Genomic DNA, 22,551 nt, shown 5'->3' with positions numbered 1-22,551 from the left:
GAAACCTCCCCATGGGATGGGACATGTTTGCTTACATGCCATCCCAGAATATTCATTGATGTACACTGCCTTTCAAAAAGGAATCCAAATCACTTCAGCTGAGTCATGCTCAGAATAAGAAGGGAATTTCATTGTTCTATTTTTTCATTTCATACTGAATAACTTCCTTTTCTCATCCTTTGGAGATTCATGTCCTGTCTGGGACAAGATGACACAGCCTGGTGTGGTCCATCCAAGATTTAGCTGGACAGGGCCCTGAGCAACCTCATCTCCCATTGAAATTGGCCTTGTTTTGAGAAGGTGCTCACTAGGAGAAATCTATGCACAAAAGATCCCTTCCAAACTTAGTTTTTTTCGACCTGTTTACTTTTTATATCACTGAAAAATAAATATATACCAGTATATCAGTTTGTGAGTCACCAGTGGTAATGAACATACTCTGTACAAAATAGCTTTTTGGAGGAATTTGTTCACTTTATGCAAGCATGTTCATTCTCTCCATATCTCATAGAATCATTAAGGTTGGAGGATCACCAATTAATTCAGGCTGAATTTTAGACTTAATTATCTTAGCATCCAATACCTTATATTTTTGCCATAATGGCTTTCATCATTGTTTAATTTTTCAGTTAATAATTTCAAATCTATACTTGTTGCAGACAACATCCTCTGTACACTCCAGTACACGAGTGGCTGTACTGATGCTAGGAGAGGGTACCTAGCACAGAGGCTAGACAGAGTTAGAGAACAAAGTGGGTATTTAATAAAGGCCTTTAACAGATCCACCTTGGGCAGTGCAAAAGCCTGGCAGAGGTTACTCCCAAGATGGACAACAGTCAGGAGTTTTCTCAGACTGATAGGATTTTCATCTGTTTGCATATCAGAGGTTACTTGTCCAATTATTGCTTCAGGTAATGAAGTCACATTATCCCCGTTTGCTGCTCTTCCCAATTCATTTTTTGTTTATACTTTCTGGGGCCTGAGGCAAATGGTGTGACCTTGGTTCCCAGGCCCAGAAGAATTGTTTAGTCTGACCAAAATGTGATGAGAGCTTACTAGCCCTCTATATGAAGTTCAGAGCTATATATATTCATCCAGTACAGGATGTGAAAAATATAAAAGCTAAAACTTAAGGCACCAATATTAGTCTGATTTTTCTATTCCTCAGCATTTCTGTTAGATCAAGCCTTTGTTTAACAATAGATATGGCAGGCAGTATTGAACTTTTTTCTTAGATAAGACAGACAATTTTTTTGATTCTGCAGATGCTAGGAATTTGCACATTTTACTAGCCAATATAAACATCCTTTATTGTTACTAAATAACTTGGGTATTCCATCCTAAAAAAAAAAAAAAATTTGCAGAGATCACTTACAAAATGTACTGTTTCCTGTTTGATCTGAATTCCTACAGTCCCTATGACAACAACTATTGCAAAATATTTTTCTTCTCTGTTATTCCTATGTTAGTGTATGCCTACATCCTTCCAAAGCCAGGCACCATTAATTCATTTGAAAGTTGTTGATTCTGTCCTAGCTTAGGAACTTTGACACATGCTAGAGTATGCTTAAAGCTGAAATATGCTTTAGCATGTGTATGGATTGAATATACATTGCTTACCTTTTCAGAACCTGTAGGTTTTACTGGTTATTTTTTAAATTTTCCTGATACAAGCAGTGTTTTAAATATTCCCTCTTTGCCTATGCACAAGATATTCAAAAGCAGAGCTGTTTAAATTGTACTCTGAAGAAAAAGAATGCAGAAGAAATAGTTTTGGAGCAATAAAATTGTTGTTGATTTTACTTGGTTAATAGTCTCAGGCAGAAAATAGAGGGATTAGAAGTTGAAAAAACAAAATATCTCATTTCAGTTTTGTCAAACAGAAATATTGTAAGTGCATTGTAAAAAAAAAGCAGGGATTGAATATGTTCAGTAGACCTCAAGAAATTTTATTTATATACATTTCATATGAACCAAAATATCTATTATTTGCACAAGTCTGCTCATGAATACTAAGTGCTAAACTTTCCTTTTTTTTTTACTCTTTTTCCTTCACATGTTTGAAATAAGATATCTCCTTGGGTATGTCTGTCAGTCTTTCTATATCAGAATATTTCTTCCTACATTCAAGTACCTAGTGTTTTTCTGGTTACTATACACTGAGGATTTCATAAACAGGGCTTTCATCAGGCACTGCTGCTCTATACAAAGAGATGTCATGGACATCACATATCTTCATCTCTATTGTGCAGCTAAGTGATCTTTGGAGATTTTCAACATCCCATAGCCTTTTTGAAACTCGGAACAAATACATTTTGAAACCAGATTTGATAGGCTTTGTTGTCCATGTGAGCTGTAAGTCAAACCGGTGGTATTCAAAAAGGCTACATAAACATTGATCATACTGAAATACCTAAAGGCAGATGCTTAAGGCTCACTAGGTGGTAAAATGTTGCTCTCCCTTTGTATTCACCAGTTTTGTAGCTTCCTCATCTCAGTTATGTTCAGTAATTCAGAAAGAGGTAGCCACACACTACTTTAGATTCCACTGAGCTATACACATGTTTGAGGACAATTCCAGGCAATCCCTTGAGGGACTCCATTGCCCAGAAAAAGTGCAAAATTCAACTATGCAGCATTGATGATTTTTTCTTTTCATTACAGAAATAAATTGTCAAAAAATCCCTCAATTCTCTTAACATCTCATTAAAGTATTCATTTGTTAGAAGCTAACTTCTATAAAGCGTCATACAGAAACAATGCCTTATTTTACTTTTTGACATTTAAAAGTCCTTTGCAAGAGTCTACTGAGCAGTAATGTCATATTTGGTACATACATATGGCTTTTTGGTGTGGCTAGAACCAAAATGTTCAAAGGAATCTCCAATATTAAGATGTTACCTGCATATATCCAAGCAATTATCTAATTATCCTTCAAACACTGGATTGCTAATATTCTCCTGGTTTGGAAAAAAAAAATACCAAAAGTGACATATGCCTACCTTTTTGTGTGTTCTGTTGCAATGACAAGTTTTATTTCTTCAAATTTTACTTATCAGTGACTCCTTAGATTTTTGCCTTCATGTACCTGATGATGCCAAACTTGAAAGTGTTGTTGACCCTCTTGAGGGACTGGAAACAATAGAGATGGGTCTAGATAAGCTGGAGTTGGGTCATGAACTGTGGGATGAAATTAAACAAGGCAAATTGCTGGATCCTGTGCCTAGGGCAGAGTAATGCTGGGCACAGATACAAATTGGTAGAGAAGTGGCTGGAGGGATCTGGGGGTGCTGGCTGTCAGCAGCCTCGGTAGGAGTCAGCAGTGTGAGTCCAGGCAGCCCAGAGGGCAAATGCCAGCCTGGGGTGCGCCAAACTCAGCATCCCCAGCCAGTGAGAAGAGGAGATGATCCCGCTGTGTTCAGTGTTGATGCAGCCTCACTTTGAGTGCTCTGAGCACTTCTGGGCCCCACAGTTTAAGGATGTGAGGGTCCTTGAACATGTCCAGAGGAAGTCAACAAAACTGCTGACAAGGCTGAAAGGAATGCCCTATAAAGAGCAGCTAAGAACATTGGGTTTGTCTAGTTTGGAGAAAGGGAGGCCAAGGGGTAACCTTATTGTTCTCTACAACCTCCTGAGGAGGGGACGTACAGAGGGACATGCTGAGCTCTTCTCCCACATATTCATTGACAGGACCCATGGAAATGGTTCAAAGCTATGCCAAGGAGGCAGAGTTTGAACTTTGAACAGCATTTTTTTACCAAGGAGGTGGTCAAGTTCTGGAATGGGCTTCCTAGAGAGGGTCTATGCCCTAAGTCTGACAGTGTTTAAGAGCTGTTTCAACAGTGACCTTAAAAACATGCTTTAACATTTGGTCAGCCTGAATTAATCTCTCAGTTGGATGAGATGATCATTGTGGGTCCCTTCCAACAGAAATAGTCTACTCTAGTCTATTATACTAAGTGAAAAGCTACCAATTCATAAAACATTATGTTAGAACCCATTTTTTCAGTTTACATTTTTTTCTTGCTTGCATACTGAGTAGAAATAACGCTCTTAGTATTCGCAGTAAATCCATCACAGTCAAGCAAAAAGCATGGAATTCAAACACCAAGTATCAAGCACTTCAAGTGTTCCATTCCATGCACAGAATAACACATATACAGCAAATATCTGTTTGGAGGAAATCCAAACAACTTATGGTTAGCTCCCTGACAGCTGGCAGGGAGGCAAGCTCCCTCATATTTACCAGGTTTGTCTGTTTGTTTCAGTCCAATGAGTCAGAGTGAAATCTGAGACCTATTACCTAAGAATAAAAATAAAAAGATTTCTGGGCTGCCTAATGAAGGTTGCCTGCACTTTGAGTGATTTCCATCTCCCCAGTGAATATGAATTTTCTCAACTCTCCTTCAGGAGAGAACTTACTATTCAGAAGAGCTTTGCTGTGTGTTATAGAAATCTTCACAATTCTGTGTCAGAACTTCAGGGTAAAATTTGTTAAAGGATGTTAGGCTAAGCAGATCCTTCAAATTACTTGCTCATAAAGAAAATCTCAAGTGAAGCAAAGGTTCAATCAGAAATGCATATGAGCACAGTGAAATGGAAATGGAAACCAGAATCCTTTTAAATTGCCAGTTAATCAGTCAAGTCAAAAGAATTATCCTAGTATTCTTTAAAGAACATCTGCTGTCCCTGGCTAGTTTAGGTATGCCAGAATAACAATGTGTTCTCACTGCACTCAATCACATTCCAGGTGGCATTTGTGGACTGTTTACAACAGAAAAAAAGTAACTGCCTAGCAAGGCCTGGACATCTGGAAGTTTTGAGACTTAAAGTACAGGAGTGGAGTGGTCTTTTGACTTGGAGGTACCAAATACAAAGCAGGGAAGGTAAAGAAAATACTACAAGACCCTTCCATTCATTTTTATTTACACTAGCTGAGGCATTCAGAGATGATATTTTGCTGAAAGAAGCTGAAAATGGGAGTCTCATTCCTTATGGTTAATTCTAGTTCTGGACATCCCATTCCTTATGGCTACTTCTAGTCCTGAGCAATCTCAAATATAGCTAAATATAGCTTGTGCAGTCTGGTTTAGGACTGAGGCAAAATTGCACTGTGTACAGCAGAGAAACCAGCATGCACAGGCCATATATGAACCTGTCCACTCTCTACAATATTAGGAAAGAGAACTAAGCAAAGTGAACAGTTTTATCATCTGCATCCTCTTCAGACACCTGGGGATTATTGTAAGGGTATATATGGAATTGTGATTGGATGCAGGTAAGAAATTTTGATGAACAATTCCAGCTGAGGTACAGGAGACTGTCCATTCCATTTCTACAGCCTGACACCTGTACCTGGTGGGACTTGGGAACAGGTTAGCAGAACACTAAGGAGACTGTCATATTTAATGTAAGTCCTGTGTCTTTCCCCAGAGCATAACAGAGTCTGAAAGGGATCTTTTAAGGTTGCAACAGACAGTGTGATGTGTGAGACGATTGACAAAAGTAAAATGTGGGGATTAACAGGCCACTAAACTTGCTGGCAGCTGCAGTGAGCCTGTACCAGTGGGTGTGGACAGGGATGGGGCTGAAGATAAGCCCCTCTAAAAAGGTCATAAAGATTGAAAATGGCATGATAACCTATACTGCACAAATTACTGCCAGATAACTCCCAGATGAATGAAGTTAATAAAGTTTTGGGCTAATTAAACCATATCCCATGTGCTTTGTCATTCTTTCTGCAGGTCAAGCACAATGAATAATAAAATGAGACTGCAAAATAGAGCTATTTAACTAGTCTTTTGATTCCTTTCTCAAATTAGTAGCACCCAGAGCTTTTTTGTTTCTCTATTTCCCTTCTAGCATTATTTAAAGCACATTTGTGTTACCGAGGTAGGTCGAAATTGATAGCAAAATGGGACTGCCATTTCAGCTACTATAGTACTAGGGCGTCTTCCTCATAGGCCATCCTTTGATATGTGTAGGTAGCAGGAAAGTCATTAGGAACCATATCTGAATGAATGCTGTTCCACTATATATATATATACACACACATATATATATATATATATATATATATATATATATAGCTATATTTATCATGTTCATCCTTTATTCTATGTAGAATTCCCGACATTCGTTTTGCATGCTTCAGTTCTAAATGGGAAAACTAAATGAATATAACATGCATTACATGAACATTAAAGTAGTCCAAACGTCGTTTGAAAATAAAGATATTAAAGCAGTTTGAATGTCCAGGAGGAAGAGCTCTCCATAAAAATTTCCTTTTATCTCCAGAACCTGCGCAATGCAGATACCTGCAGTGAAAACCTCATGTCTGCAGAGAGCTGAGTCAGAAAGTTCAGTTTCTAAAGTTGCTTTTCACCTGCAGCCCAGAGACCTCTGCAAGACTGACAACAATTTTTAATGCATCCATGAAGGAGTAAGCAGAGGCAAGAAAGTTTTTATTTTCAAAAGGCTTTGTTTCAGTCCACATACCCGTAATCTTGCTGGAAATTTTTGGAGTATCTGCAAATCCACAAAATAAAATATCTGCTGTGGACCAATTGAATGTGTCTCTTGCCTGCCCAGCTTTATCAAGGAAGGTGATGCTGGTGAATACTGTCATTGAAATAAGGACATACCCTCTGAGGAAGAGACGGAGCCCACTGATCCATCTCACCTGCTGCAGAAAATTACAATTGGCTCTGAATAATCATTGTCTTCGTTACCAGCCATTACCAGGATGAATGAATCTGAGCTAGAGGAAATAATATTAGCTTCATTCCTACAAGGTATTTGCATTCTGGTCCTACAGAGGACCAGAATGCAAATTGTGAAAGAGCAATTCAAAGCAATTTAATATTATATAGGATGTTTAATGTTCAAACTGCATTTTACATCACTTTCAATTGCACTGGAGACACTCAGCCCTTGTGCAGATCAACTCTTGGGATATAGAGTCAAACATTCAGCAACCAAAGACTAAGGACTACACAGTAAATGAAAAGGAGGTTTTTTGTCTCTTGATTAATTGAAAGGGTCAATTGGCAAAGATAGGGACAAAACCCCCAATTTTTAGAGCACCATTCAATGGATTTAAGCTACTGCTATTCATTCTCTCCTTGTGTTTCTTTGAAGGACTAAATGGGCCTAAATGGTCAAATGTGTCAAATGACCATATGATAGGACAACATTAGATTGTTGAACAATGCTCAAGTAATGAATACAGAGGCTTTACAGTACTCATTTACACCAAGGGTTTTCTTCTCAATAGTATTTCTTATTCCTTTATTTTTATTGTACAGAGCATTTAGAAAGAAAATTTCCTGATTGATCAATTTACAAAAATATTATTCTTTATTATTCTTTATTATTTTTTCACACAGTCTTATCAGCCCCTTCAAGACCTGGCAGATGCCAGAGTCAGGTTCTTTAAGTCAGTGCTGTTAGCTGCCCTTCTGGTCATGGGTCACAGTATTGTTACAAAATATGAACTCTCAGCTAGTTAAACCAGTCTCTGTATTTAAATAAGAGGCAAAAGAATAAAACAGGAAAACATCCCTAAGAAGGCAAAGGAAGGAAAAGAAAATTGTCAGGAGAAAAAAAAAAAAAACAAAACTCTTGTTTATTCCTGTTTATAATGAATTTCAATTAGAATTTTACAATTGTTTTAGTTGATTTCTAGCACTGCTTTCATTTTGAACACCAGTTCCAAAGCCACCTCAGGCTCTGGATGACATTAAAAGGCAGAGGCTGTTTTCACTGTTTGTTTCATTAACTTGTTTTTACTGCAGAAAATTTGGATTGCAAGGTTCTGCACAATTTGTGTGGCATTTTTGACTATTTCCAGCTTATGAAATTAAATGCATAATTAAAATAAAGAGAATAACATCCTGCAAACAAGACTCTCCTTTACTGAACAGAATGTAGAATAGCATGGAGAGATGCCTCCTGCACAATGAATGACACTGCAGTGCTCTGGGAAAGTAGTCAGTTATCATGCAGTGAAATCCCACACGAAAATATTTTTGTTAAATCCCAGCTGCCATGTTCCCAGCACCAGGCTGAGTATCCCAGGACTCCAGGGGCTGTTTCTATCTCAGTATCCTTGCCTAAGCACCCTGTGCCCCAGGATGCCTGGCTCCAAATGCTACCTTGGACAACAGGTCTGTCTGTTCTGGGTCCCTCCCTGATCTGTCATTATGCCCCTACTGATTCCTGGGTCCAACTTCACATAAACACTCCTTGAACACTTTCCTGATTGCCCAATATACCTTCCCAGGATTCCATCTTCTAAAATCTGGGTCTCTCTGCTAAACTTTTGGTCCAGTAGCTTTTTTGGAAAGAAAAAACCACATTTCTCGTATTTTGCAGTCTTTCTGCTTCTTCCTCATCTCTTTCTTTTCCTCCAAACAAAAGATATTTTAGTATTTCAAAGCAAAGCTACTGAATCATATGAACAAAACAACCTATTTTCCCCTAGCATCATTCTCAGGAAAGCTTGCAACATTTTGATGCAAAGATTCAGCTGGAGGCAGAAATTGGCATGGAAAAATTCATCACAAACAGCTAGAGTCTGGCTGAGTTATAAGTAACTGAAAAAAGGTATGTATCAAGGAGATTGCTTGGCAACCTCAGGAACAGGCAATGCTATTTAGATTTGCCTGAAATATGAATGCTCTTGACAAAAAAAGGAAAAAGATATGTAAAAGATAAATAAGAAATTCTAAAGGTGTCATACAAATATAGAGAGGAAGCTGCTGTACATTAATATGCAAGTGTCACTCTTACCGTATTAGATGTACAAAAGAGAAAAAACCCATGTGTGGGGATTGCAGAGAATGTGTATCTAATGCAGATAGACAGGGGCCTGCAGACCACGGGTGCCAAGTGTGACACCCAGAATCCATCTCTAGCTCACACCCCCTAAACTGTCCCCAGTTTCCATAAAAGGTTCTATCACCACGAAATTCCAAGGGCAGCTGGCAGAAGGAAGATAAGACCTGCCACCCACTGACAACTCAGAGGTTTGTGTGGCAATCTTCCTTTTTCCTGGGTGTTCATTTCTCTGTCATCCAACACCTCTTCTGTGCAGCCTAGGCTCTGACCTCTGAGGAGACTGCTAAGTTGTGAGGAAGAGCTGTGGAGCTGCCCTCCTCTTCACTGGGATGGTGAGAGCCACTGGCCCTCCTAGCCCCATGATAAGCCCAAGGGACCAAGGGGTAAAAAAGAGATGTGAATATGCAAAAAATTCTAAAGCAACAATCAGAGAATTGTAGATGTCAACTCAGCCCAGATATGTCAGGGAGCAGTAGGCATGCTCTGCACCTGTCTGATGACCAGCAAAAACTCATCATGCCCCTTTTGCAGGTGATGATGATCAGCCTAACAACTCACTAACTTCAGCTCTCCGTTATGTGTTTTAGCTGCAATATCTGCTCTGGTCTTAAAAAATGCACAGAATTTCTTGTACATGACAAAAAGTTCCTAGATAAAACAATCCAAGGAGGAAAGGTGATAGCACAGGTATGAAAGCAGTCATATTAACATAGAATTATTTGATTATGGTGTGAAAACTTATAATATTCGTGTAAATAGTTAAATAACCAGAATTACTCTTTTCCTGCCCTCTTTTGCTTAATAACTTAGTCCTCAAGAAAAGTCTTCCCAAGGAAACCTTGACAAAACTGTATTGTAGTATTTGAGCTGATAGAAACAGAGAGAAGACAGTGCAGTATATAAGTCCAGAAAATTGCAGAGCTAATCAATTCAGTCACATAATTTTTCCAGGCTAAATAAAATCAACAGTCAGTTCACAGCACAGAAAACAGTAGCAAGATCCAATGCTGTATAATCATTCCAGGTCTGCTTGTGCATTCTCTGCACACTCACTTGTTCAGAAGTCATTAGACATTTTGGTGCATAAAGAAATTGGGATTAGGTCTTCTACAAACTCCATAGGAGCAAGAGTAATTAAAATTTATGACTTTACAGTCTGGCCATCCAGCCAGCTGATCCAAAGATTTGTATTTCAAGCAGAAACCTTTTGTTCAATCTCTGAACCAATTAACCTTGCCAATTCCTCTGTATTTCTGCAACAGCAATGGTATATTTAGGGAATCAAAAAATGTAATTGGATCCTCTGCATGTATTCAATTCCCTATTCAATTTATGTTCCCTTCACATATCCTCCAAAACTTCTCATCTGCCTATTAGTACTTGTCCATAAGCTCTAAAGGTACACAATGTAACACTCAAAGTCACAAAAACACCTTCTACATAAAGTCTCTTTTGCCGAGGGAAAAAAACCTAAGGGTTTCTAAACCTCTTTCTGACCCTCTCTTCATCTTGATCTGCATTAAGCTCTGTATAAATTATTTCTATCACTTTATCTAAGGCCAGATTAATAGCAAGATAATCAAGAATATGTTTTTCATTGGCAGACCAGTTGTAACACCTTCTATTCTAACTTGTGGCCAAACATTGTGGAGCTATATTCAAGCATCAGCTGAGATAAGATGCCCCTGGATGCCTCACTTGCTCCCTTACTAAACATGTCAGCATGTCTGAATAAATCTGCACACTTCATCCAAAAATGACCAGGACTGTTACGAAATTTAAAGCATACTCATGGAGACTGACCTCATTGCAGGATTTCTTATGTTAAATACTTTTAGATAATACAATTTTTTTTATTCAGCCTCAAATGCTTAATTTTTCAGTATTGGTCCAGAAGAACTTACACAAAGGCTACATGAAGCCTAAGAATGAAACTAAAACCTCTCTCAACTACAACTTCACATTCTACAAAGGAAACCCTTTCAAATGCCATTGTAAATAAAAGGCATTTCACAGCAGTTGGAGGTTCAGTTATTTTCATTTTTCTTTTTATTTTTTTTTTATGGATTAAAGTATCTTCCATCATTTAAATAATTACTGATCCTCTTGTTTTATTTATGCAGTATCCACACAACAATTTGTCTGCATTTGTAGCATCTCCAAATTACCTACAGTTTCTCCATATATCTTGCCACAAAACTTGCCTTCAGAATTCCCTGCTTTTGTGAATTAAAAGCAAGTCTCTGATTCAGGAATACTGCTCCCTGAATGGCAAACTTGCATTTTACTCCTTTTATTGACACCCTGCACTCTGACTGGTGCTATATAGCAGACATCTTCATTCACAAGAGAATATCAATGACAGATCACAATACAAATAGAAGAGAGCAAAGGAAATCTAAGATTCTGCCTCACATGAGGGAAAACATTAAAAAAAAGCAGCATCTTAGAGGTAATACCATAGAAATGCTTATGGGGTATTTATAGTTTTTGAAATCAGCCTCTTTACAATAGAGAAGAAATATTTCACGTGCAGTGCATTTGTCAGCACATAACAATGCAGGTGTATATTCATATATCACAGACATCTCAAGATACATCACTACACACATGTAAATGAGATACAAGATAAAGTTATCAAAGTGAAAACATTGTCAACATCTATAATAACAACAGTGACTTTGCTTTTGAAAAATTCCTTTGCTTTCACTGATAAAAACTGCAAAGGACTAAAAAAAATAAAACTGAAAAAATAGCTAGAATACCATAAAACAAGAAAGTATGATAAATATTATCAAGATTCTGAAAGAATTGCAATGTAATATATACAGTTTTTCACCAAACCTCCAATTAATTTTCTGTGGTAGGTTGCAAACAGTCTATTCCAGTTTCCACTGGAGCAAAATTAATTGTCAGTACTTTGTGACTTGGTTCCAAGGAGAATTTTTGATAAATACCATCACCACTGTCAGGTTTTTAGTATTTTTTTTTCAAAATTTTTCACCAGTTCATTGTATTTCCACTATCCTGGTGCTAAGATCATGTCAATCCATCAGATTTGTCTTCATCACTTCTGTTTTCTCCCTGCTTTTTTAAGATCAGATGCAGTTTGAAGATCCTTAATGTCCCAGACTTGCTGGGAAAATCATAATATTAATAGGATGCAATAGAAGGAAATCAGATGCCAAAAAAAGACAGCTCCAATAAAGAATGACAGAATCAGAAAACAGGGAGAAAAAAAAGTAGAGAGCAAAAGAAATCTGTAAAGATGAAGACGATAGGTGGCAGATAAAATTTGGAACCTGAATCTGTGAAGTATTAAGCTTAATTCTCTGGGTTTCAGGAGTGAAAACCTGACAGGATTTTCAGCACTGCCAAAAGAGAAGCACCTAGTTCTGGAAATGGGGAAGGACAATGGGGGAGATGCTATAAGGCCAACAAGGGCTGGAGTCTTTAGTTTGGGAAGTATGGGGTCCAGAACCAAGTCTGAGCAAATATGGAAGGGAGGAAGAGTTATGCCCAAGGACATTCCTGGGAGTAACTCATAAAGTGCATCATTCCCAAAAGATGTCCATGTTACAACACCTTCTGGTGGAAACTTTTAATGATCAAAGATGTGGCTGCAAAGCAAATGATAAATTTGCTCAAATGGCTGCACCAAGGAATGATGGAGAACAGATCAGAGACAGAAGAAAAAGAAATATCTGGTATCTTTGAGAAAGAAATGGCAAGAAATTAGAAGTAACTTAAAATGTGAGGGAAAAAAAATCACCTTGGAGGAGTTTATCTGATCTCACAATCTTTTTGTATATCATCGTATTGAAGAAATCTGTCTTTTACCTATTCCTTGACACTGACCAATGCTATTTATTGAAAATGCTAACTGAATATTAATTTGATTATTGCTGAATGGGTGAACATACATTTTTCTCCATATGTCTTAATTACAGCTTTATTAACGGGCTGTTGTAGGCATTCTGCCTATTTAAGTAGTCACCATTTACAGATGAACTTTCCAATTTACTGTGGAACCTTTATATCCCATTTAAGACTGAGGTCTGAAATGCTACCATTAGTTTTACCATTTAATCTATTTGATAAATTTCCATTTGGCTTTGGGCCAGACTACAGCAAAACTGCCTGGGGAAACTACTCCAACATACTTAATGTGTCTTGTCCTTGAAATTAGTACTTGTAGACATATCTAGAGGTACAAACATCTTAGATTTAAAAATGAAACAAAGCCATTGTTTTTGCCAAAAGTCCTTATTTATGCAATCCTATTTCTTGGTAGAATTTATTTTCTAATAATATGGAATTAAAAGGTACCCTTCAAAGCCTAAGAAATTTAATATGTAATTTTTTTGCAGGCTTAACAGCCTGCATAAACCAGTACTTTACTTTTAAAATATTTACTTAAAACAAAAATGTAATAAATAGCAATGTTCTATAAAATTGTATTTCATGACAATCCCAAACGAAAATAAGTACAATATAATTGTTTCACTTGCACAGTTCCAAAGGGTTTTTTTTCTTTTTTTAATGGAAAATGTTCAGGCATCATACAATTAGATGTGACCATGGGATGTAACCTAGTCCAACAGCCCCTCTTGTAGCCAAAACCTCACTGCTGCTGTTTTCTTTCCTTAGCTTAAGCCTGTCTTCACTGTTGAACCACACTGCCAGTCCCTACCTGTCCCTTCGAGTCACCATGGTCTCTGTGCTCCCTCTCTCCCAGGCATTACAGCAGGATAACTTAAATGTTTAAGAATCACTTAAAAGCCCAACCAGACAAAGCAGTATCTACTGAAATTTGGCCTGGCAAAAATCACACAGATTTTCAACCTGTGTTCTACTTCCTAACCTACATGTCATTTTGGGAAGCAAATTGTTATTTTATAATTATTCCCCCACATAAACACCAGAGGGATATCTATACAGCTTGGCTTTTGAAACCTTAAATGGCAGAAGATTCCACAATCATCCTAGTCAATTTATTTTAACATTTAGTTGTTGTTTTAATTTTTTTAGTTGATAACCTACATTTTTTTTTCTTCAAAATTACTAATATATGTCCAACAACATACAGCATAAGGAAAGTACTATTTTGCACTTTCATGTATTCTGTGGCAACATTTGGAAATTGGTTACTCTGCCTTCCTGACACATTCTCTGAAATGAACAATCTCATTTCTTCTAATATTTCTTTACACACAATCTTTAGACTTCTGACCATTTTTTGCGACTTGCCTAAATGGCCCATGCCTTGTGGAAAAATATGCTAAAGCTGGATGTAGCCATACTTTTACTAGGGCTGTCAAAAGGGGAAGAATTGCTGTTGGAGTTTTACATACACATGCCTACTCTTGTGCCCCCATGTGAAGCAGATGATTGATGTGTTGCACTTGCCAATGACACTAGGATGGTTTTTCATGTGAACTGCAGGAGCAATGCAAACTTAACCTTAAACCCACACACTCATTCATGCCTTGAAGCTCTGGAGCCTTGACACACATAAATTTTTACCAAATCAAGGTGCCAGTGCTGCATGGTTTCAGAGGAGTTTTGAATAAATGTGCACTGAGGCTTTGATTCTGTACAATAGAGGTGGAAATTCTGAGAGGTAAATGTGTAGTTACATGCATTGCTAGACAAGGTATGTTGTATTTAACATAACAATGACTGCAGCAGGGCTCCCCTGTTTTTAAAAGGAAAAAAGTCTTGACAGACACTGATGTTGCCAGTGATCAGCTGCTGAATGTATGTAAAGAGGGATTTTTTTCATTTAATCTCAGCAATATTTGGTGACACATGGAAAAAAAGCACTTACAAAACCTTGTTACTGTGACTCCTCTCAACAGATGCTGCACATCTTAACTACCATGAAAAATCCCAATTCTGAGCATCGCTTTCATGTCCTTCATTACTACAGCTGCAGTGCCAATGCTACTCAAAACTGTTACAGTCAGAGCCACCAAGGCCTGGATAATCTTTGTCACTGGTGAGTATAATTTAGTAGTCTCAGTAAAAATCCTGAGGTGCTGGTTTCATTTGTGTTCAATTCAAATCCTCAGAATTATTACGATAAGAGTTTCCCATCTCCTCCATTTAAAACTGGGATATCATGCTTATCTTTGAGCTCTAATTTAAAGCAAATTTTATTCTGTCTGTAGTCTAATTTTCTTGTATAAAGGTCTCAGGCAAGCTACCTATAAATAATGTTCTGGTCTGTGATTACTTTTCTGGATAAATTTAATCTCCATGGGGTTATTATGTACATCTCATTTTCTGAATTTCTGCCTACACTGTAGATTTTCATCATGGTGGGAAATGGATGTAAGAAACAAGATAACTTTGTGTGAGTCTAAATACTGTGGCCAGCACAAACTATTTGCATCATCATGACAGATAATTGTAATAACATTTTCTGTGGTTTACAGAAATTATGATTTTCTCTTTGCTGAGCATAAGGGAAACCATTCCAGAATTCCATTTCTATTTCTGTTTTTCTTTATTCACAATATCTATTATTCTGTGCTTTAAACACTGGCACAGGCCTCACACGATCTCAAGAAAATATCAGCTTTTGCTTAAAAGCTGATTATCTTAAGCCAACTGATTTCTGTCAGTTATGTCACCTTAGGGTTGGCTGTTGTTGAACATTGAGTCCAGCCTCAGATGTCTGTGCTGTTTAGGAGGTGTCTTTCCTCAGATGTCCAAGGCAGTGGTTCCAGAGACCCTAAATAAAATGGGCAAAACTAAGCACATACTAATTGGAGACACTGAGAAATATCTATATGAAATGCTGGCTTTCAGCCTTAAATTCACAGCTTCTTTTAATATGCATTTTCTCCCTGAACACTGCAGAGTACATGAGGAAGATGATGAGGGCAGAACACAGCCCTGTCCTATCTGGAGGGATGGTAGTTGGCCTCTTTTTCCACAGGTTCCTTGAGGCTTCAGAAACCAAAGGCTTTCCATCTAGTCAGTGACCTACTATTCATTAAGAATGTGGAAGTACAGTTTGCCAAAAAAAAAAAAGAAATAAAAAAAAAATTGTAAGCACAATATGTAATAGATGCTTTTGCTTTTAAGACTGAAGTTCAAAAAGTTATCTTGGTGTGTTTCTCATTCCTCAGCAGCTCTAAAAAAAGCTGTGGTCACCACCTTTTTCCTCTGAGTACTGAATTATGTATGTCTCTGTAGGACTAGAAATTGTATTACAAAACTTACTTTTCTCCAATACTTCTGAAAAAGATCAGAGTGATCTGGTGAGTTCTGTATGTCTCCAGAGGGTAAGGATGAAAACCTCTCAATCACAGCCCCAATCTATTCACCATTCTTTAAAAGGTAACCTCAGGCTGGCCAGAATTTTGGGGGAAAAAAAAAGGTGAAATATGAGATCTGTTGCTTTTATTTAAAAATTCTTTGATATCCCATGAAGTGTGAAGAAAAATCTTTAAAAGTGTTTTAAAAAATAAACAAAGATTTCTTATGTAGCATCAAAATAAATACAGTGAGGTATAAGAAGCCAGATAAAAGGTGTTGTATATCACAAAGTAAATGAATGTAGTATGCATTTTAAATTTTATGTAATGAACAGTTCCAGAGGCCCAAACAAAGAGGAAGCAAAATTAAAAAAATAAATGAACATAAAATTAAAAAGAAAATAAAACAGAAACACTAGAGCTAATTGGTCTACCAAAAATGCTCTAGATATTTGAGAAAAAAACCCCATGTTTTAATAAATATTTTATATATATATATATATATATATATATATATATATATATATATATATATATAATACAGGTAATATTACATAAGGCTTTGAACAATGATAAAGTTTTCAGTATCATTAATGTAAATATAACAGAAAGAGAAAAGGCTAAGATGGAATATTATCTATGAGCTTCTATAAGCTAAATAGCAGAGAAATAAGATCTCTACTAAAAGTAGAAAAAATGCAAAAATCCAGTCTAGTTGTGTTTATTGTCTTTAATTATCTGGAGTACATACTGCTATCTGCCCATCATCCAGGCTGACTCCCTGGTGCAGTTAAGTATCTTCACCATGTATTGGTCAATAGGGTGATATGTTCTCACTTTCCACATCAACAGAAAGGATTTATCTCTCAATTCAGTCAGAAAAATTGATATGGGAAATCTTTTTGATGAGGGAAGTTTTATTTTATACTTAATGGTGGATATTTACAGCCAATAGCACCCAAACTGGTATGCTATAACTATTCAGGGAAGAGTTCACTACAAGATAGTGAGGAAGAATTAATGTACGGTCATGATAAGACACGTTTAAATTTAATAAATTAACTAAAGCTATCATTCCATGCAACTTTTAAATTACTAAATATAACAGATTATAGCACTGATCCTGAGGGCATTCTAATTTTCCTTTCAACATGTGTGCTGCCATGTTCCCAGGTTTTATCCTTTCCTCTTAGCTTATCAATCTTTATGTATAACTGAGCTGCAGAGTTCTCAAAGTGATACATACCAGAGAAAACATGACAGCAGCAGAATCAGAATGTAGGATAAGACTGATCAAGAGCTAATACAGTGATATGGATGCTGTCACATTGCAATGCATTAATAACATTATGTTTCCCAATTTGATAAACTAATAATTGGGGGAAAAAATAAAAGAAAAATAATCAACATAGCCTTTGTATAAAAAAATTACAAAAATAAAGAGCATTTTGAAACAAAAATTCCTGGTAAACCAAAATCTTTGGATTTAGATATTTTTGTGAGCAGCAGCTGAAACCTTGAGCTGCTGTTTCATTTTGAACACAATTAATGCAGCTTCATCCACTGATGGTTATTGGATCAGATCTTCTTGTATACCAGCACAAAATAGTGTCCTTATAGAAAATTATTGACCAAAATGAATTTCTTTGGTATTGAGACTGTCAGTGTTCTTTTTGTCTATTAAATTCACTTTGAAAAACGCTGTTTGTTTGGCATTTCTTTTGAGAGGTACATTCCATACTACAAAGCTCTTTGAAAAGGCAGAGCAGATCTAGTAAATTCATCATCAGAAAAATAGTTGGATTTCTTTTTTTCTTGGGAGACCTACAGAGGAAATTGAGAAAGAGCGGAAAGTACAACATCAAAGAAAAATATCCTGATATTCACTTTAGAAAGGAGCAGAAGGAAAAGCTCAGAAAGTAAAACAGTGAATTGATTGATTTTAAAAATCAATGACAATATAAGAAGGTGAAAAAGCAGTTGGAAATATATATATAACTTCTCTATGCTATATCTAATACCAAACAGCCAGATAAGAATCTTGTATCACAAGATATGAGTAACATGGTATGTGAAGATGGAAATGCAAGTAATCTCACTCAGAGTAATTCTTCAACAATTTACAAGACACTTGGTGGTAGCAACACCATCTGTCTCTCTGGCAAGAATGTTCCTGGGAATCTGATCTTGAGAACTTACATAGATCAAACAGTCCCTTGCTCTATTTCCTGGTCCTTCTTTGGTGTTATAGCTGAAAAAAACTGCTCAATACTGCTCTATTGAGTGGCAAAGTGGGGCACTAGCAAAGGCTGAGAGAAGTGGGATGAGTGGAGAGAGAGAAAAATTTCTGGGGAACAAGATGGGGAGATGTCATGGTTTAGAAATTGTATTCTCCAATACAGTACTCCCTCTAAAACCATGCACCACTTCCTCTTCTCCCTCCAACTGGAGGCACCAAAGACCGTGAATTGAGATAGGAACAATTTACTGGAAACAGCAATGAGATAAGAAAACAGAGAGAAACAGCTACAATATTAATAACAAAAGGTATAAGAAAATAAATTATTCACACAAAAAAACTCCCTGATAACTGAAAACACTGGACAGCTCCCTCGACCATGTTTTCTTGACCAGCAGGAACCTCTCCTCCCCAGAATGTCCTGTCCCTGCCCCCAGCAATGGCATGAGGTGGCACAGAATAACCTCCTTGTCCTAGCTATGCACCTTCTGAGCTACTGCAAAAAATTACCCCTATCTTGTCTGGAACCAGGACATGAAAGTAAGATCATTAGCCGACACAAAGCAGAATCTGATTATCCATTATAAATTATGGGGTCCTTAGAAATCCTTGAGATTTGGCACATTGGTCAGGGACAGAGAGCTTTGCCTCTGCCCAAGAGCTGGGGTAAGCTAATAAATATTTCTTAAGATACAAAAAAGTATTTTAACCCTTTGATTCCAGTTCATCACATCCCAGTTTTACAAGGCACAAATGTGCTGCTATGGCTGAGGTGTTTCAGCCTTGGCAGCACAGCATCCACAGCCATCTGCAGAGCTAACAAGAGGTATAGTGAATCCTTTGCAAGCCAGTCATCTTCCATGGCTTGTCTGCTATCAGAGGTGAGGACTGCAGTCAGAGAGTGTCAGGAAGAGAGGATAAAATCCAAGATAAGAGTACATCACCACGGTACTATGTCACACGTGTAAACTCTATTTCTGGAAATAATAAGGCTACCATATTTTTCAAACATAGTCTCACACAAAATGTTTCTGTGTTCCCAGTAAACTAAAAGAGATAAATATTTTAAAATTATTGGAATAGGATCCCAATATTACCGGGTGGAACATGCCTGGGCTCTTCTGGTCCTTGCTGCTTGACCAGAGGTGGCAACTGTGGTGTTTTCACCTCAGAGACACCCCTGGCTGGCTGGATGTTGCAGCTGGCACTTGGAACAAGTCCAGGCAAGCAGGAATTCAGTTTTTACCTCTAACGGAAGGGCTTTAGGCGAGGTGAAGAGGAAAAGGAGACGGATTCTGCCGGAGGGTTAATCCAGAGTTTTATTCCATGGTCACAGATCTCCGAATCTTGGTAACAGCTCCAACAGAAATCAAGACCCCATCGTCCCTGTGTCTTTTCAAGCCCGGGGAAAGGGGAGGGGAAGGGGTAGGTGAGCCACCAACGAGGTGGAAAGGGGGCAGTCTCAGAGGACAATGACACCTGGACTGGCCAATGACCCCAGGGCTGAGGGGCATCTTCTGAACTTGACCAACCAGACAATGCCCTTGCTGGGATGTTGAGATTGACGGACAGCACTTAGCAAGGGGGCAAGGGGGAGGGGAAGGGGGAGGTTGGCACACCTGGGGGACTGGGAAAGGTGAAACAGGATATTGCTTCACACTGCAACATAAAATCATTCAAAATTAATACATTTAGTTCCATGAGTCCACTAGGAAAATGTTAGAGTATCTCTAGATCTTTGCCTACTCTGTAGTTATCAAAAAGGCTGATCAATTCTACCTTGCATTCATTTTGGCCATGGGGCATTGCTACAGCACTAACCAAAGCAGAGCACTTTCCCACATAGCCAGAATTTCTGTACAGTTTATTTGAAACTTTTGAAAAGAATAAGAATTGAAACTCAAAGTATGCTTATTGAATTATAATTTATGAGCAACACATTACCCAGGTGTTTTGGACAAGATAGTGAAAGGGTAAATCAGGAAATATGACACACTGCTTTCCATTAACCCCCTGGCACTTGCAATTTGAAGCTCCCATTACTAAAGGCTAATCCATTTTGCTGTAGTGCTTAGCATTTTGAAATCTCTGCTCCTCATGTCAAAATATTTATACGCATTTAGATATTAGAAAGGCAGGTAGCAATTCTGATCCCTTACTGTTTTGCACATTGTCACGCCAAATCAAAACAAGCAGCAATGCAAAGCATTCCTACTGAAAATACAGCTCCATAGTATATAAGAATGAACTATTTCAACCTTTATTTTCAGACAAATGCATTTGTCCAATCTCTAAAATTCCATAACAGATCATAGATACAGCAAAGCTGAAGTTTAATACATCAAGGTTCTAGCAAATACTAACAGTGATGTTACTTGTGAAAATGGCTTGTCATTGTTGGTTAGAAACTACATATGCTTATAGCAGAAGCAGCCTATCTATTCCTTGGTGCTGAAACTGGGATAGGAAACATTTTGCCTGTGTCATCTTGAATATTTTCAAAGTATGGCATTCTTTTCCTGGATTAAACCTAAGTGCTTCAAGAAATGAATTATTATGTTAAAATTTCTGTGAACTCAGTCAGATCAATTCACATCCAAAACAGATTATTATGTGAGGAATGAAGAAATATAAGAGTTTGAGTATCATTTGGATTGTTGTTTCCATTTACTCCCCAATGAGCAGAATAAGGGAACCCTACTGTCATTATGATTAGGAAAATAAAGACTATAAAAAATATCCTCCATAATTTAGATTAAATTGCCCATGCTTCCAAAATACCATCACTCTTTCCCATACAAGCAAGAAGCAGATAATCATGCAGAGTTGATGTAAGTTTTCTCTAGAGTGATTAGTCCAGCAGTCTATACCACGATGATATGCATTTGTTTCCCCTGATTTGAAAGACTTCACATCTCTCATTTAAATTTTAGAAAATCTCAGATCACTGAAAAATCTCCAATTAATTTGGATGACTATCACCTGCTTAAGATGGAGGTGATTCTTATGATGAATTTATACTGGATCCTATGGAAATGACATTAATTATTAGAAAATTAGGTGTCTTTTTAGTCACTGATATGGAGAGCAGATTCTGCCTTCAAGTGACTGCACTTGTGCATGGAGCTGAAACAGAACTTACTGGTGCTTGTCTCTTTCCTCTTGAAAGAGCCTTTCATGCTTAATGCTGCAGAATTCCCTACTGTCAATTAACAGCTGTATGACTTCCAGGTAGAGTAGAGGGAAATGGGAGCTTCTGTGATTATATCTGTGCAAAGCATATAACTTCCAAGCTCACTTTTGCCAGGAGGAATGCTGGATTGGTATTAACACCAAGTAAACTGCACATGGAACATGTCTACATGCCTGTTAATTTTATAGTGCTGTCAGTACTCCTGTGTCTAATTAACACAGTCATTTTCCTATGTAATCTAATTAATGCTTTCTGAGAAGCATTAAAAAGTCAGCATGTTTAATGTATGTCAGCTTTCCCGAACTCAAAACAATTCAAATTTCGTTTAAGTTTATACTAAACACACCCACTCACTTGTATTTTGGGCTGGTTTTCACATCATGTTCTCAGATACCACTGGCACTACTGGAAAGCAGCAGAAACACTGGAAAGCAACTGACATCTTCAAGGTGCATTCAGAGGATCTCACTTTAACCTGGTCTTTGTCAACAAATTTACACAACCACCTACACTGAATGAAAAACATAATATAGCCAAGTGTCAGACTTTATGAAACCTCTCTGTTAAAAGGACGCGGTGAGAACAGTTGATGTTTATATCTTCAGTTTTCTTTTTGAGAAGACTGTTAAAATCTTGAAGTTGACAGATCAAAAATAAGTGGCAAAACTATTGTCTGAGAAAATAGCTGGGAAGACTCCCAGCACATCAGGAACCCCATAACAAGATTTGCAACACCTTTTCTGTGACACAAACTGCAGGTCTAATTCTCTTTAACATCTTGTGAGCATAGCAAGGTATAAACTTTTCATAGTGTACTCTCTATTGCATTTCCAAAAAAAAACAAACTAATTCAGTGAGGAATGAGAGGATAACTGGAAGCATATCAAAGAAGCAAACTATGAGGGGCATGTGATAAAAGAGGTCTCTCAAAACTATATGACAGATCAGAATAAAACCAGAAATATATGCACAGATAGCATATGCATTTATTATTATACCTAAATATACAA

Source organism: Agelaius tricolor, unplaced genomic scaffold (assembly GCF_023055355.1).
Source record: "Agelaius tricolor isolate 1412-34295 unplaced genomic scaffold, bAgeTri1.0.p SCAF_2, whole genome shotgun sequence".
NCBI classification, from domain to species: domain Eukaryota; kingdom Metazoa; phylum Chordata; class Aves; order Passeriformes; family Icteridae; genus Agelaius; species Agelaius tricolor.
Note: the sequence above shows the minus strand (reverse complement) of the source record.